The 18,667-nt window shown below is 34.7% G+C and overlaps 1 pseudogene; it reads right to left on the bottom strand.

Moving 5' to 3' along the window:
- Positions 1-769: 769 nt before the first annotated feature.
- Positions 770-2,839, bottom strand: LOC127128338 (pentatricopeptide repeat-containing protein At2g06000-like; annotated as a pseudogene).
- Between the last annotated feature and the right edge of the window lie 15,828 nt (positions 2,840-18,667).

Raw genomic sequence — 18,667 nt, 5'->3', positions numbered from 1 at the left:
CTTTTCTTACACTAGTAAACTTAGCAGAGTGAGGATCCTCCTTCTTCTAAGCCATACAGATGAAACACACTCATTTGTTGTTTCAAGCATTGCTGTGAAGTTCCCCTAGGTAATAAGCTCATGATACTGCCCCTCAAATTGATAGGAAAAGGGAAAGCCCATGGTTCAGCCCCAACTTTCTCTTGATTTGGGTCACATAAAATTGATGGAAATTTTACCCTATACCCCAACAATTATCCCATTACTCATACAATTTAAACGACTTGACCATTATACCCTTGTCTAATAGTTTAAATTAAAATATATATATTTTTAATTTTTCTCATTTCATTTTGAAAACATTTTCGTTCAAGTATTAATAATTGAAAGAATTTGATAAGAATTTTGTGTACTGAAGTCTTTAAGAAAAGTTGTCTGGTCCACATAAACACTCGGAAGTCTTGAAGAGAAGTTATCTGGTTCACATAAACACCCGGAAGTCTTACAAGTTTAACGGTCCAATCCATTTGTAATACTCTTCATTGATCTCTAGCTACTCTCTCCTCTAGCCAAAAGCTACCAGGCCAGAGCATGATATTGATAAGTTGGTGTGTTGAGCCCACTTAGACCCATGCCCCATATGAGAGTCCTAACATATATCGCCAACCTTTTATGCCTGGGGATTTCCTTCCTACCTTTTTTTAAATGTTTCTGTCAGCGCAAATTGTCATAATAATCTTCCTATGCTTTTACAGAATTTATAACATTCTATACTAGAAAATTTCAATGAGAAAGCATTCCATATTTCAGTCACTTTTATTTCTTTCAGGAAGAACTCGTTGTACTCTTTAGGTAATATGACTACAATTGAACAAGACTGTCAAATAAAACTGCATAGTAAAAAATGATGAATAGAGAGAAATAAATTAACAATCTCCAACAACATCAGCATAATCATGGGGAAATTGCCAATTCTGACTCCCTTGTTGATAATCTAGAGAAAATATTGACATGCTGCTTGATGAGTGTATTTTATCAAGAGAAAACAGTGGAAGGCAATGCCTAACCACTGATTTTCAGTAGCACTTTAATAAAGAGACTGCTGCATATATGAATTTGTGTTTTGACTCTTAAATACAGCTTCCTTAATGCGGGCAGCTTCACTAGGCATTCCAGACTTCAAAAGACATGAACTTAAAGTTCTAATAGTAACTTCATCTGGCGAACAACCGGTCCCCAACATCTTGTAAAAGATACCAATTGCTTCGGGTGCTCTTCCTTTCATACAATGACCAATAATAAGAATAGTAAATGTCAGTTTATCCGGTTTGCATTTCTTCTCCATATCTATGACAATTGCATTAGCTTCATCAACATTACCGGATTTGCAATATCCATCTATGACAGGATTGTAGATAAATGCTTGTGCAACAATGTCACTCTGATTCAACAGTCTCAAAAGCTCACGAGCTTCTTGTAGTCTATTGCTCCTGCACACAGCACTAATAAGAATAGAGAAAGTATACAAATTTGCAGAAACATTTCTCGCTTTCATTTCATTCCAAAGGTCCAAACCATAGTCCAACTGCCCAACTCGGCAATATCCATCAATTAACAAAGTGAAAGTAACAACATCAGGAGAACAACCATGAAAAAGCATCCTCTTATGCATTCCTAGTGCAGATGCCATGTCACCTGCCTTAACAAATCCATAGATAAGTGCATTAAAAGCAGCCGCACTAGGCTTAGCTCCAGACGTAACCATTTCATTGAAAATAGAAGAAGCCTCCTTCATCTTACTCAATTTGCAATAACCCGATATCACAATCGTATAACTCAGAACATTAGGAGAAAACTCAGTTCTTAAACTAATCTCTCTCACTAAGTCTCTTGCTCTATCTACCTCATTTATTCTACATAAACCATGTATAAGAGTATTATAACTAACAACATCAGGATAACAACCAAAACTTCTCATATAATTCAAAAACCTAAAAGCCTCATCGATTTCTCCAACAACGCAAAAACCTCGAATCAAGATATTGAATGTGAATATATCAATATCGAAATTGAATCTAACAAGCTCCCTAAACAAACTAACAGCATCATCTAACCTATTACATTTAACCAAAATGTTAAGAAAGTTATTATAAACAACAACATTTACATCAACCTTATTACACAAAGCTTCCCGAAGAAACTCCTTGGAAACATCAAACCTATCAACAAATGCAAAAGAAGAAACCAAAAATCCCAACAACCTACTATCAGGCAACAACCCATCAGCCCTCATAGAATGATAAACAAGTTTTGCTGAATCATGTTGATGTTGTTGACAAAGGGACCTTAAAAGAAAATTGTAAGTCCAAAATGAATAAGAAAGGTTCAAGCTTTGTTTAGTGAACTGGAAAAAGCTGAAACCTAATTGAGGATTGTTTAGTCTTTTGATTGTAATGTAAGTGAAGGGGTTAAGTGGTTACTAACATAACGCGAAAATGTAGCGTCGGATGAGTTTGTGAATCGAAGAAAGAGCGTTGAAACGATTTTGACGAACCATGCTTCGAGTTTGTTGGGTTTAAGAGTGTGGTATTGGGTAACGAGGGCAGTATTCGAAATTCGAAAAGTGGTGAAGATGGAAGAAAATGTCATCAGCTTGTGAAGAGCGTGCTGTGAATGAGCGATTTGGGAAGAAAACGGCGTCGTTTCATCTGGAACGTCAGGAAGGGTTTTGAGATGGTTGATGGTGGAGGTGGAGGAGGGGTTCAGGGTAGAAGGAGGAGTTTGGATACTCAGCTTTGGAGAGCAAATTACTATCACTAGAACCTTCGTTATATGATATACACGTGCCACTTTAATAAAAATCAACGTTTCAGATTCTCTTGATTAAAAGAATGTTTGTAGTGTGATTTGTAGTTTGGTTTTTGTTTTTTTTTTCGAGCAAAAGGAGGCCTAAAGACAAATATTATAAAGGAACAACTCTATTTTTGGAAGAAAATTTTATCTTATATCTCTACAACTATCCTTATATCCCTATAATTTTTTTAAAATATCAATTTTATTCTTGATTATTTTTAACCAATTTTTCATTTCACTTTTAACTATTTAATTGAGATTTCCGAGAATTGCAATATTCAACCTCGTACCATAACACATTAGAAAAGATTTTTGATATGTTTTTTTCCTAGACCGGAACACTTTGTGGAAGATATCTGATTCAATGCATAACGTGTTCTGAAAGACTTACTTAAAGAGTTTTGGTTTAGTTTTAAAAAATACCATTCCGGAACACTTAACATATGTGTTTCGGTTAACAGACTAACATATATCGTAATTCTTTTTGAAAGACTTCCGGTGTGTTATTTCTATGATTCGAAACTCTTCTTTGAAGTCTTCCGATTTGCACTGTTAATTTTTTTTTTGACAACTTTTTATTGTGTAGGTATGGAAATTCTTCCCCAAATATGTGTAGATACTTCTGGTGCTTTTTTAACTACTCAAAGATTTGGTACACGGGAAGAGGTGATCAGGTGGATTAAAGAGGTTGGAATCCATAATAAAGTAACAGTTATTATCACTCGTTCAGATACTGAAACATGCAAAAGAGGGAGAAGTAACAAATTAGTATTTGGTTGTGATAAAGGTGGAAAATACAAGGATAGTGATAGTGGAACCCAAAGTGCATCCAAAAAATGTGGATGTCCATTTAAAATCAGGTTGACTCCGGCGAAAGATGGGTCTGGTTGGAAGATTGATGTAAAATATGGGATTCATAACCATGGTTTACCTGATAGATTAGAAGTTCATTCCTTTGTTGGTAGGTTGACCACAGATGAGAAACTGCATGTCCTTGATTTGACAAAGAGACATGTACCACCTAGACACATGTTGTTTTCCTTGCAAAACCGAGATCCAGAAAATGTCACTCGGATCATGCAAATATACAAGCATAAGAGTATGATAGAAAAAGAGATAAGAGGTCATAAAAGTGAGATACAACATTTGTTTAAGCTTATTGAGGATGCAGGTTATGTGTATTGGAGTAGAAAAGGGATGACTCGAAAGTTGTGAGAGAGATATTTTGGGTCCATCCCGATTCAATTAAGTTGTTGAATATTTTTACTTTTGTATTAGTTATGGACAGCCCCTACAAGACAAACAAATATAGACAATCTTTGTTTGAAATTGTTAGCATGACATCAACCGAGTTGATTTTTGCTGTCGCATTTGCATATATGGAGTCTGAGCAGACAGAGAATTTTTGTTAGGTATTGGAGAAACTTAAAGAATTGTTTGTGAAGAAAGATTTGGCATAGTGTGTACTCACTTTTCATTTTTCATTTGGTTGAGGGTGGACCAGTCCGGTGAGATCCACCGAAGAAGATGACCGGAGCTAGGGCTCCGGTGGTGCATTGGCAAGGTCCAAGCCATCTGATTTAGTCCCCATGTTTTAATCCTGAGCATCCATTCTGATTACCACGTTTGCAACGCTTTGACTTTGGTCTATGGTGGATAGCGCGCGCATGGCCATCAGATATGTCACCTCAATTAATGAGGGAGATCTGATGGCCCTTATTTTTTTTGTATTTTATGAATTTCCATTTAATCCACTTATTTTATTTTATTCATATAAATTTCATTTTAAAACTAAAAAATATGGGGCTTTCGCCAAAAATCTTTAAATATTTTTCTCTTCCATATTCTGAATTAAAATTATTTTTTGGATTAATTTTGGTATTTTCCATGAATTAAATATTTTTCTGCATATTTTTAATTATTTAAAAATACTTTTGACTTTTTTAAAATCATGAAATTTTTTGTCTAAGGTCAGTTGACCTTGTTTGAGGTAGGATAAATCCCTTGGTCAAATATTTGGTGTTTTGAAGGGATTTTAGGTTTTGACCAAATTAAAATGTATTTTAATTCATTTTTAATATGATTATTAATTAATTAAATATTTAAAAATATTGTTGAGCCACTTTTATGGTCTTGTGATGTTTGACTTTCTGTTTTGGGCTTTGGTCATGATTGATTTGACTTTTGTTGGATCCAAACCATTGAATTTAGGGGATTGATGAAATGTACATTTCATCTCCCAAAATGAATGGATGGTTTTGATTTGATGAAATTCCTCTCATGATCAATTTGTGTTTCTATCTTCCCCTCCCTCTTCATCTTCATCCCTATTCTTTCCCATCCCCCCACTTGACCGATGAAATCTCTAATGTCTAAAGGCTAATTGATTCATCAATGACCTTGTGTCAGATGAATCAATACAAGTGTGAATGAGATAGGTTAACACCTATGTTTTTATTGCCCAGCCTCATATAGTTGTGACTTCTACATAAGTCAAATTACGATTGCTTAACATAAAGCTAAATTTGACCCTCAAGGCATATTATTCTTTCTAGTTTATGAGATTGTAAGTCTCCCATTCTTCATGGCATTGTGTGGAGACTTGACCTTAGTGGCATACTTGTTGAATTATCCAAGTTGGAGCCCTTCTCATGAAAGTTGTCTTGGTTTAAGGATTCATACTTGTGAATGAATTGTTGAGTGTTCTCCAAAGAATGACTTAATCAATTAAAAATCACCACTAACACCACTAACTTTTGACTAACATTTGACTAACTCTTGTTAATATTGCTTTACTTTCAAGTCATTTACTATTATGCAATTTAAATTTCAGTCATTTATCATCCATTGCCATTTACGTTCCATATAACTTATTTATGTTTCAAGTCTTCTTCACGTTGCTCATTTGAGTCATATCTTGTGATTGTATATATTGTTTGCCTGCTTTTAATTTTATTTGTGGTCTTAGGACCTTAAAACACCTAATAACAACAAAAACCCTAAAAAACATTTGATGGATTATTGAACTTGATCTGAACTTTTGGACTTAGGATTAGGCAACATTTCTATGCTAAAGGACTTGGCCAATGCCAACATTTGAGACTAAGTTATCTTTGAAATGTGCTTTCATTTGATGCAAGACTTGAGAATTTCTTGGATTCATTTACTACTCTGTCTTTGTGCTTAATTGTTATTTTGATCTTGTGTCTGATGTTTTGTTCTAAGTTGATCAAGGAATATTTCATCTGCTACATTGAAAGACAATGAAGACTGCTAGCTATTGGAATGCTTGCTTGGATGTGGTCAACTTTATTTGATGTCTTGATCTTCATGATATCTGGATATTGCTCATTGCTTATTGATTATTGCTTGATTAAAGTCCAAATGAAAATGGGTTTCTATATGATATTCTTGTCTGTTGGATTGCATCTCATTGGTCAGATCTTTCAACTCTTAACTTTTAAATTTGTGCTTAGGATAGCCTCTTCATCTCCTCCCACTTCTTAAAGTTCAAAATCTTTCCCTCATTTCAAAAACATTTCTTTGCTTGTGATTTCAAATTTAGACATGCTCTAATGATAAGAAACTTTGGCCTTATGCCATTGAATTTTCAAACTCTTTCTTAAATAAAATTTGTAAATAAACTTAACCATATTGACTTAAATTTCAAAAGACAAAAAGAATTAATAACTCCATTCAAATTTTTGGCCCTTTGTGCCTTTTCTTATTAAACTTTTATTAAAATCAATTCACCAACTTATTTGAAATTTTTACCACGAACTACGAGATTTTGATCCCTCATTTTTATGTTGGTACGTAGGCATGAGACCGAAGGTCTTGTTAAACACAAAAAGATAATCAATGAATTCTTTTCTTATCCCCACACTCTATTTTATCAAACATCATTTATACCAAAAACACATGCACACAAGAAAAAGGGCTCCCTAGGAGTTACCTAGGACACTTTGTGTGCTAACACCTTCCCTCTGTGTAACCAACCCCCTTACCTGTAATCTCTGGCATTTTATTAGTTTTGATTTGAAAACTTCTTATCTTTAGGTTTTCTTCATACTTTTCCCTTTTCCTTTGGAAACAATAAAAGCGCGGTGGCGACTCTGGTTTTATTGACGTCAAGTTTATCCATAGCTTGATGGTCATGAATTTACCGCTACAGCTGCTAACCAATTTGAATCATTCATGGCTTGATCCAAATCAATTGGTTCTGATTCATCCATCATCGCCATTTCTCTTATGAAGTTACCATCTACATTGATTGCTTGATCTGGAAACCCCTCATATTCAGCTAGCCTTGTCGACTCAGTTCTAGTTCTAGCAGATCTTCTAACATTATGCTCAAATGGTTCTTCATTTCGAGTGGTTATGTTTTCAGGCTGTTAGTCTACTTCAAGCATAATTGTGATTGTATCTTGCTCATTTCGAACTGACCCTTGAGTCAAATTATACCTTTTTGCTTTCGTCCACCAGAACATTCCCTATTGATCACTAGTTTATCATCATTTGGTGAATTGAACTTGTATGCACCAGTCGAATGATAACTTATGAGCATCATGGTCTATGAGCACCATGGTATGACTTCGATCATCTAGCTTCTTCCTCAAATGCTCGGGTACATGCCTGAAACACATTGATCAAAATACTCTAAGATGACTAACATTTGACTTTAGTCATGTCCAAGCCTCATAAGGTGTTGATTATCTTCTTTGTTGGACATTTGTTTAGAATGTATATTGATGTCAAAGTTGCTTCACCCCAAAATCTTTTTGGCTTCTTTAGCTTTCAACATACTCCTGGTCATATTCAATATACTTATATTTCTTCCCTCAACTATACCATTATGTTGAGGTGTATATGGTGCAATGACCTCATGCTTTATACATTCCTCATTGTAGAATCTTGAAAATTTGATAAAGGTGTATTGACCTCCACCATCAGTTCTCAGTTTCTTTAACTTGCATTCACTTTGTTTCCCGACATGTAATTTAAACTTCTTGAATTGTGTGAATACCTTACTCTTCTTTTCAATAAGATAAATCCACATATATCTGGTGAATTCATTTATGAAGGTTAGGAAATAGTAGTTACCTCCATTTGATCTTACTTCAAAAGTTTCACACACATCAGAGTGAACAAGCTCTAGCTTTTGTTTCGACTTCATAGACAAATCATGATTGAATGTTTTCCTAGCCTACTTGAGGTAAGTCATACACCTGACTTTTTTATTTCACTTGAGGTAAGTCATACATCATCTTCTTAAGGTTGAGCATACCTAGACCTATGAAGTCTAGATGTCCATACATGTGATGCCATAGCTAGTTCTTGTCTTCTACAGCAACCAAAGCAAGACATTGATGACCAACCATATCGATCTCAATCTTGAAGGTTTTGTTATCTGCCAATGGTGCTTTCAGGATCATCCTTGCTTCCCCATAATACACTTTCATATGATTTTCTTCCAACTTCATGTTATACCATTTTGCAAGTAATTGACTTAGCTTATCAAATTACTTGCCATCGAAGGTACATACAATACGTCAGTAATATTGGCCCTCTGGCCATCTCTTCTAACCACAGTTATGTTTCCTTTTTCACTTGATGTGACGTGTCTACCATTTGCAAACCTAATCAGTTTGTTAATCGATTCAACTTGGTGAACCAATTTTTATTACTAGTCATGTGGTTGCTGCATCCTGAATCCATATACCATATAGTATTTGTTCATTCTTCGACTGGGTAGTGGTCATCAGTAGCATATCATCAAAGTCGTTTTCTCCAGCATGTGCATATTGCCACTTCTTCATTATCTTTTGCTCTTGATTCATGCTTTCTCCGACAATCTCAAGCACAATGACCAAATTACTGACAGTTGTAACACTGCACCTCCTTCATATCAACTTTCTTCCACAAATACTTGTTGATCATGTCTTTCTTAATCAAATCAGAGTGATTCTTTGAATTCTTGATAGAATTGTCATCATTAGCAAGACTCTTTCTTTGCTTCGCCTTTTCTTTTCAAGAATTCTTTGTGAATCTTGCCTGCAATGTTTGTTTTGTCACTTTCTCCCTTTTTGAGTTCCTGTGCTTCAGTCTCATCTCATGAGCCTCTAATGAAGCTTAAAGTTCTTCCACTTTCATCTCAGCTAGGTTCTTTGACTCTTCAATAGACACGACAATTTAATCAAAATTTGCAATCAGAGATCACAACACTTTCTCAATCTTCTGCATATCAGTGATTGCTTCATCACACGCCTTCATCTGGTTTGTTAGCAGCCCCACGCGTGAAAAGAATTATGAAACTGACTCATCTTTCTTCATTTGAGTCATCTCAAATTGCTTTCACAACGTCTGCAACTTCACCTTTTTCAATTTTTCATCTTCATTGTACAAGTTCTTTAATTTGTCTCGCGCTTCAATGATCTTCTCGAACGCATTAGAATCCACACATTGATGAATCAAGAAAAGAGTTTTTCCATCTTTCTTCCTTTGTTTCTTATGCACAGTCTTTTGAACGTCATTTGCATTCACTTCCAACACAGGTACTCTGTCACTCACGATTTCAGCCACATCTTAAAAGAAGATAACATTCATTTGCGTAACCCAACTCTCGTAGTTCTCACCTTTGAAAACCGGTAGATTTGCAATAAATTGCATTGATGTTGTGCTATCATTTACCATTATTGATTGACTGAATTTGAATTGGGCTCGTTGATACCAATTTGTTGGAACAATTAGAAATTTCAAGAAAAATGAAAAATAAGAGAGAGTGAAACTATATTGTGAAAAGGAGAGAATTTTATGATGAAGTTGTTTTTATTTACATTATCACATGCCTTTTATAAAGACAACCATTACAAAATATTCACTAAATGCAATATTCGACTATGTTGAATACATGCTTACAACATTTGACGTCAGAGTCGAATACAGCTAATTGCTACTCAACAATCGTCGACTATATTGTCTATAGCTACTTCGACTAGGTTGAATACAAAGTTGTCAAATTCAAACTCTCCTGTTAATCAATGAATTACTAGCTTTTCTAACACCAAGCTCATCTGAAAGAATGAAATTAAAAGTTTGTCACTTGATAAGTTCTAAATGAGAATGAAATCTTATTCCAAGTGACAAACTTAACCTCTTTCAATCTAATCTCTAAATGAGTGTTATGTCGAGGATTGTGAGGCATGGCTTCTTTCATAAACCGGTAAACTTTCCTATAGAAAGTTCATTCCAGGTACTACCAAAACCATATAGACATGCGGTGTCCATGAACCTGAAATACAAAAAATATAGAAGCATCTTAAGCATCCTTCTTCAGAGTTTGTAATTCATGGTTGCATTCTGTCGCACCTCGAAAAATGGGGATACGACTTCAAAGCGAAGCGCGATCGCACGCTCGCAATGATGGACTGAACAGAGTCACCACCGAATTTTATTTATTCCTAAAAAGGAAAGGGGAAATATCGATAAAACCCAAGACAAAAGAAAGGATAAGATATGGTCATCGCAACCAATATCAGGGTTCGGGAGTCGATTACGCAAGGGGAAGGTATTAGCACCCCTCACGTCAGTTGTACTCAACGGGAACCATTAGGTCAGTTGTGTGCGTTAATGTTAGTTTGAAATGTTAGGCTTTTCGAATTATTAGGTGGGAAAGAAAGAATATAAGAGAGAAGAAATGTTTTTGGATTTTTTTAACGAAGGACTAAACCTAAGTTTTTTATTAATGGGCCTGACAAGATTTACAAATCCTGCTCCTACGTATCTCAAAAGAGAAATCAAGGCTTACGTAGTTCTGGGTAGAAAAATGTTTGTTTGTTGGTCGATTTTAGCGAAAGCTATATTGCATTAATCGACAAAAACATTGTCTTACCCAAAACAGATGAGGAGCGGACGCATACCACACATCGAACGGATTTATAAATCTACATTCGAAAAAGCGTCATTTATCTCTACTCAACAATCGTGGCCGAAACATTGTTTTGTATCACTTAAGACAAGATACCTTTCGTTTATGAAAAAGGTTTTTGATTAATCGCACGGCGGCGAGAAAGAGTTTGATTGGTTGGATGTATTTTGAGTGATGGCGAGAACTTGGATGAGCGAGATATACATCTCGAATCCTAGCCTCAGGAGTGCATGGTATACACCATGTTCCATTTCCATCTTTATTGAAAGAGTTTAAGATAGGAATTAAGTATTTTGGAATTTAATTGAGAAAGGGTTTGAAGAAACCGCATTGACAATTTTAGACGATGGCGAGAGCTAAGATTGGCGAGATATACATCTCGAATCCTAGTCTCAGGAGTGTGTGGTATACACCACGTTCCATTTCCATCTTTATTGAAAAATTCTTGAATATGAATTAATATTTTTTGAGTTTTTATTAGAAAAAAGTGGCTTGACGTTGAATCAAGCGTTTGGTGAAAGTTTGAGAGAAATGGAATAAAATAGGAGGGAGAAGTGAATTGATTTGTTTATTGAGAAAATACTCGACGTTGGATCGAGTCATATTTTTGTATTTTTTGAAATTTGTTGATTTTATTCTTGTGCTAGTATCTAACTAAATAGTCAAGCAAATAAAGAAATAAAACAGTACAAGATCATTACATATCGGGGGAGTGGGGTACATTTTGTCAAATGGGGATTAAAAAATCGTGAAATAATTAAATCGGGCCCAAACAACAAATAATGTAATGCATGAGTGTAAGTGCAAGAGAACCGGCTCATTGTAAGAAACCCCAAGAGTAAGCTATGTGAGGTTGATGGCGATGCTTAAAAGCAATCGACTTACAAGGGTATGAAAATGGGCTCGATATTAAATCGAGAAAAGTATGATTTTTATAGTTTTCAAACGGTTTCGAATGCATGATGCAATTAAAAGAAAAAAACAAATCTATGTTATTAAACAATAATAAAAAACTATGAGTAATAAAGCATAAACACAAAAGAAAATGTTAAAAGAAAAAAAAAAAACTACACATAGGGGTATCGAACCCACTACACTAAAGACCTAGAAACTACCCTCTCTCCACTAAGCCATTTATGATTATTTAATATTTACAACAAACACTTGGGTATATAAACCAGAAAAGGTTGGAACAAAAGTATTTTTAAAAAAAAATAAAAAAACTAAAATAATAATAAAAGGATCTGTTGGATTACCCAAAAGAAACCCAGCCGCCTGGCTGTTGGGTTCTAGAAGTTAATGGATTGGGGAATAAAAAAAACATTAATACACTATTGAATAAAAGATACAGGAAGACTAAACGTGAAATCTTTATGGTTTTAAAGTTGGTTTTTTCTAACAAATTAAAAAGAAAATGAATAAAAGGAAGAAAAAAGAAAAAAAAGTGAAGGGTACTGTAACACGAGCCCAGAAAAGATAATCGTACTCACTCTCTCTCTCGCCTCTCAAACGCGTCCTCACCGTCAATCACGCTCAAACTCGCTCACCTCTCTCAATCTCTCTCTCTCTCTCTCAACGAATCGTCCTCAACCTTCACCCACCTCTCTCAATCTCTCAGACGTCCGTACTAGCCTTACAATGCGCTACCCTCAATCTCACTCTAAACACGGAAGCCATGGTTTCAAAGGGAATCAAACAAGAAGGCTCACCTACAGCGGTGATTTGACAGCTATGAAGAGTTCGTATCCTCCTCCTTTCGCTAAGCTTTTCGCGCCGTTCCCTGAAGGTTAGGGTTTCTGTGGTTCGGATTTTTTTGTTTGGACAAATTTAGGGTTTTTTTGCTTTGAAATTTTTCGCCGTTAATTTCGTGTCTCTCCCTTCTCACTGATTTCTTCTGTCTATTTATGTTCACAGCCTAGGGTTTTGGTTTGATACTCAAAAGCTCAAAGAAGCAAATTCCAGAAGTGCTTTTTCTGCTCAAAAACGAGTTTGTCCTATTTGATGCTATCATTCGGAAATGGTATTCTGAACTTAGCTTTCTTCTTCGCTTTTTGTCTCAATTCCGATTCGGGAACTTTTTGGAATTCTACTGCTTGACAGTTATTTTGTTTTACTGCAGTGAATATTGGTTAACGCAGGAATGGCTGAGGTAGTGAATATGTGGAAACTGCTGTGCCAGGGAGCTGCTTTGAAAACGGAACAAATGTATGTTGTTGCCTTGCTGTAGTACTAGTTGCTGAAATCTGAGATGATAAGTCGGCAGTTGCAATTGAAGAAGAGCTCTGGAAACTTCGTCTATCAGGTGCTAAGTTTTGCCTTGTAAAAGGATTCTTTGGTGTTTCTATGCTGCATCCACTCGTGCTTGGATTGCTTGAAGGGGTTGGAGATGGGAGAGAAACTTCCACCTTCTCAGGGGCCAATGAACTAGTACCGTAGTTTCTATTTGCATTTTCACTTAATCCTGTGTTCACGCTGCCTCTCTTGATCATGTCAAACAGCTTCAAGGTTTCCTCATTTGAGATGTTGCCAATTTGTCCAGAAGTTAAGGCAAATACCAAGTCTGGGTTTTTTAGCAGTACGACCAGCAACTCTAAATCAGGTTCAGCAGTGGCTACATTACTGGCTGAAGATGAGGCCACCCCTTAAACAGCAGGGTGAGTTGCAGTTGCAACTTCATTGGATGCATCTACTATTTCTGGATCATCACTATCTGGTAGCTGCTCAATAGGAATTTCCAGTGTCAAAGACTCGTCATAGTCCATTTCAAAATCCCAAGGCTCCTTGGGGTTAGAGGGCATTTCCCGTGCTGTCTGATAAATAGCTTCTTTGTCCCTGCGGTTTCTGTTTTCTTGGACTTGAGTTACATTGCATTTTGTTGTCTTTTTTTTTTGCTTTGGGTACTGACTGTTATGGTAATTATTGTTTGTTGCAGGTGAACAAATGGTGCTTGCTTTGGATGACAAAAAATGGGAACTTGTTGTTTGTGAGCATTCATGAAGATAGGTGTACTGATATGTACGACCTCATTTTGCGAACAGCAACACAGCACAGGCGAAAGTCTTGATGCAAGACGAAGGCAAATTCTTTGTTGAGGCATGTGTTTGAATGACTTGGCTGTAGAATTGTTCAATGTGTTGTGCTCCAGAGACCGCTTTTGCATTGATAAAATAACCGGCACCTGAGACGCATTTAACTATAGCTGCTGCAGGAAGTGAAGTTCTAAAGCTATCACATTGTAAAATAGAAGTCCATTCTCCGGCAGAACATCTAGATAGAATTGTATTTTTAGCATTTTTGATTCCTTTTACTAGTAAATCCTCAATGACAACAACAAATATTCTTTCTTCTCTGTAGTGCAAATTGATTGCTGTTATGAAATATCATGTATTGATGCAACTTATTTGGCATGGAATTGATTATCGTTGATGCTAATGATTGGCTGACTTGTGCATTGGTGCTACAGGATAGAGCATGCCATCTTAACTACTTGCTCGCATGGTTGCACATTCGGGCAAAGCACAAGTAGAATTTTCCTAGCCTGTGGATAGACTTCTTGTTTTGTGCTTCCTTGATAACTCCATGGCTGCGTGTTGTTGAATTCCAACGTTCGATGATTGAAAAAATGTGTTGGATGCAGAAACAGCATGATGTTGTTGGGTCTGAACTGTTCCGGATGATGTGAATATGTCCATAGCAGGGGTGTTTGCTGGATGTTAAGGGATACCGCTGTGAAGAGAAGAGCCACCAAGGGCTTGGAATGAGTGGATCTGTTAAATTCTTGATGGGGCTTTGATTGTTCATTCGGATTGTATTTGTAGGATTTATGTAATGGGATGAACTTGTATGAAAATGTTGAGAAATGCAATTTGGAACATGATTTTGTAATTTATGAAAATGTTGTAATGCTATTTTGATTTTGAAATGTACTATGGATATAAAATGGATTTTTTTTTCAGAAATAAACCAAAACTAATTTAAATATCAATTTAAATAATAATAAAAAATCAGTAGAAAACCCAATTAAAATCAAATTAATCCAATAATTTGTTAAAATTACTTTTGACATCAATTCTAACCTCTATTTGAAAATTAAAATCAATTAGAGTTTTGAATCATTAGTAAAAATAACAATTAAAATTAAATTGAAATTTGGAATTAAACTTAATTTGAAATTAAAATCAAAAATTGAAAAATTACAAAAGTCAAATGATTAAAATCCATTTTATAGTCAAAAGCACCATGATCAAAATAGACAATGATCAATGTGTAACGAAAATATGGATTTGGGAATGAATGTATGCAAATGAACTTTAGGCCAAGTGCCAAACAAAAAAAAATAAAAAAAATCCAGGACCAAAATCGGGGTATGACACATTCAAAAGAAACATATATTTCTACAAATACTGAATAATAAAATTTTGATGCTTTTATGTCAAACTTAACCTGTTTAGAACTGCAGCTGCGGCGGCTGATATCTCGCATCCCAAAGTGACACTGCCGTGAATTTTATGAAGATACAATTAGTAGCCGCATCTGAATGCACTATGAAACTGCATTGGTGCCGCTTGTTGCTGCAGAAACAAACATATGCCTTACCAATCCAGATTTTATCATAAGGTCTTGAATGTGATCAACATTCTATAGGAAAATTTCAAATCATTTTCTTACTGTAACTAGACTAACCAATATGTGGTGTACAATCCCTTCGTTATATGTCACTTGGCAAAAAATAATAGGTGAATTTCTTCTAAATAGAAATTTATTTGCATTTCAGTCACACCGGATCTTAAAACCGTAATAAAACCGCGGTTACTTGACATCATATGCATGAAACATGGTAAATAAAAAGCTGATGCCTTTTAACCTAGAAAACTTATTTGAATTCTTTGTAAAGATGCATAGTCATTTGATATCTAGGCTCCATAAGCTATGAGCTCTTAAGATGATTGGCTTGTTCCTCAAGCAGGGATTATCCTATTTTATGCACAATTTTGAATGACAGGAGGATAAGAGTCGAGGTCATATCTCGAGTTCTAAACTGTATGGAAATATAACATAACAGACATTTTCAGAATGCAAAGAAAGTTTTGTTTAAAGTTTAAACCTTACCAACAAGAAACGAGTTCGGAAGAAACAGGCATTTGCATATAACATAAACCTTACAGGGAAGGAGGAGGATTTCATAGATCAAATAATATTCCAAGTTTTATATCAGAAAAAAGAGAAATTGAAGAAAAATTTGGAAATCTTGTTTCTGGTTGCTAATGTAGGTTGCTATTAATTTCAGAAAGACAAAGAGAACTAAGATATAACAAAAGATAAAGTTTCAAATATATATAGTATATTTTTATCCCATAATCTATGAATTAGAAATTATGACAGCTGAAGAATCAACGAGTCCATCGGATAATCCCCACTCTTGTATGTTGATAGAACCCATAATTTCAATTAAGACAAAACTGTATATTATTTGATGAAAATGTGAGCTCAATAGCTCTAAAATACAATGGAGAAACGGTAACACCGCAGAGTCTAAGGGCCTGTTTGAAATGCATCTTAAAAACTTTTTTTTAGTTTTTGAAAATTTAAAATTTAAAAACTTGTTTGAATATAATGTTTTGCAAAAGTGTTTTTAAAAACTCTTTTCTATTTTTCAGTTTTTAAAAGCAAAAAAAGTGAAACAGTTTAGTTGTGTTTTGCTTCTTACTCTTTAGTATTATAAAACTTGAAGAAAAAACATAAAAATTTATAATTTTCATTAATAGCATTAATGTAATTTTAATAATTTTTATATTTTAAAAATAAAATAGAAAAACGTATTTGAAAGAGTATGTTATTTCTTTTATTTATGCTCTTTTTATGTATAAGTAACCTTTTCAAATATGTTTATTTATTTTACTTAATTTTTTTTTGTGTTTCTTAATTATTTTCACTATGTAATTTTTTTTTCTATTAAACATGGAATCCCATTTTTTATTTGTTTTTTTCTTATTATTATTACAAACAAGTGTTATGTGATTTGTAAAATTAAAAATTGATTTACCCCAATTATTTGTATACGACCAAATATCAATTAATTTTCTTAAGTTTGCAATATTTTATAGAATAAAATAGATTTTAAAAGTAAATGACAAAATATGCATTGTTATTCTCTTCTTAAAATACTATTAAAAGATTAGATTATCAAACAAGTTTTTTCATTTTCATATTTTCAAAACAGTTTTTAAAAATTAGTTTATCAAACAATTTTTTTTTAATTTTCTTCTTAAAAATAGTTTTTTAAAATAGATTTGAAAAACAAATTTTAAGAACTAAAATTGAAAAGTGTTTCAAACAGGCCCTAAGACTCCGACCAGAGAGATATTCCCTCCTAACCAATTTCTTAACAAACTTCTCAATCACCTCTACTACTCACTCTCTCATCTTCTTATTATATGTGTTTCCCCTCTAAAAGAAAGCTGCCGCACCATAATATTGATTAGGTGGTGTGTTAAGCCCACTTAAGCCAACACCCATTCGAGGGCCTAACATTGCCACCCCTTGAAAACAGACTTTTCCTCAAGTCTGAGCTTGGAACATTAATTCCTAACATTGACTTTTTTCTCCAATGTAGCTCTTTGCAGTCTCCCCTTTCCAATTGTCATTGAACCTCAAGTCACTTCCTCCTAGATCCCATTGTCGGTAACTTGCAAAGCTAGCTTCATGTGATTGAAACATTCACAAAGTTGACTCCCAATTCCTGGGGTTGGAAACGTATTGTCACTTTCTTTCGAATTCAGAGAGGTTAATACTTCACCACCCACAACTTGAAAAGGCAAAGTTCACTAGAAGCATCCAATAGTTCTTTTCTTACACTAGTAAACTTAGCAGAGTGAGGATCCTCCTTCTTCTAAGCCATACAGATGAAACGCACTCATTTGTTGTTTCAAGCATTGCTGTGAATTTCCCTAGGTAATAAGCTCATGATACTGCCCCTCAAATTGATAGGAAAAGGGAAAGCCCATGGTTCAGCCCCAACTTTCTCTTGATTTGGGTCACATAAAATTGATGGAAATTTTACCCTATACCCCAACAATTATCCCCTTACTCATACAATTTAAACGACTTGACCATTATACCCTTGTCTAATAGTTTAAATTAATATATATATATTTTTAATTTTTCTCATTTCATTTTGAAAACATTTTCGTTCAAGTATTAATAATTGAAAGAATTTGATAAGAATTTTGTGTACTGAAGTCTTTAAGAGAAGTTGTCTGGTCCACATAAACACTCGGAAGTCTTGAAGAGAAGTTATCTGGTTCACATAAACACCCGGAAGTCTTACAAGTTTAACGGTCCAATCCATTTGTAATACTCTTCATTGATCTCTAGCTACTCTCTCCTCTAGCCAAAAGCTACCAGGCCAGAGCATGATATTGATAAGTTGGTGTGTTGAGCCCACTTAGACCCATGCCCCATATGAGAGTCCTAACATATATCGCCAACCTTTTATGCCTGGGGATTTCCTTCCTACCTTTTTTTAAATGTTTCTGTCAGCGCAAATTGTCATAATAATCTTCCTATGCTTTTACAGAATTTATAACATTCTATACTAGAAAATTTCAATGAGAAAGCATTCCATATTTCAGTCACTTTTATTTCTTTCAGGAAGAACTCGTTGTACTCTTTAGGTAATATGACTACAATTGAACAAGACTGTCAAATAAAACTGCATAGTAAAAAATGATGAATAGAGAGAAATAAATTAACAATCTCCAACAACATCAGCATAATCATGGGGAAATTGCCAATTCTGACACCCTTGTTGATAATCTAGAGAAAATATTGACATGCTGCTTGATGAGTGTATTTTCTCAAGAGAAAACAGTGGAAGGCAATGCCTAACCACTGATTTTCAGTAGCACT

Source organism: Lathyrus oleraceus, chromosome 3 (assembly GCF_024323335.1).
Source record: "Lathyrus oleraceus cultivar Zhongwan6 chromosome 3, CAAS_Psat_ZW6_1.0, whole genome shotgun sequence".
Taxonomy (NCBI): domain Eukaryota; kingdom Viridiplantae; phylum Streptophyta; class Magnoliopsida; order Fabales; family Fabaceae; genus Lathyrus; species Lathyrus oleraceus.
The sequence above is the reverse complement of the archived record's forward strand: the minus strand, read 5'-3'. Positions and strand labels throughout refer to the sequence as shown.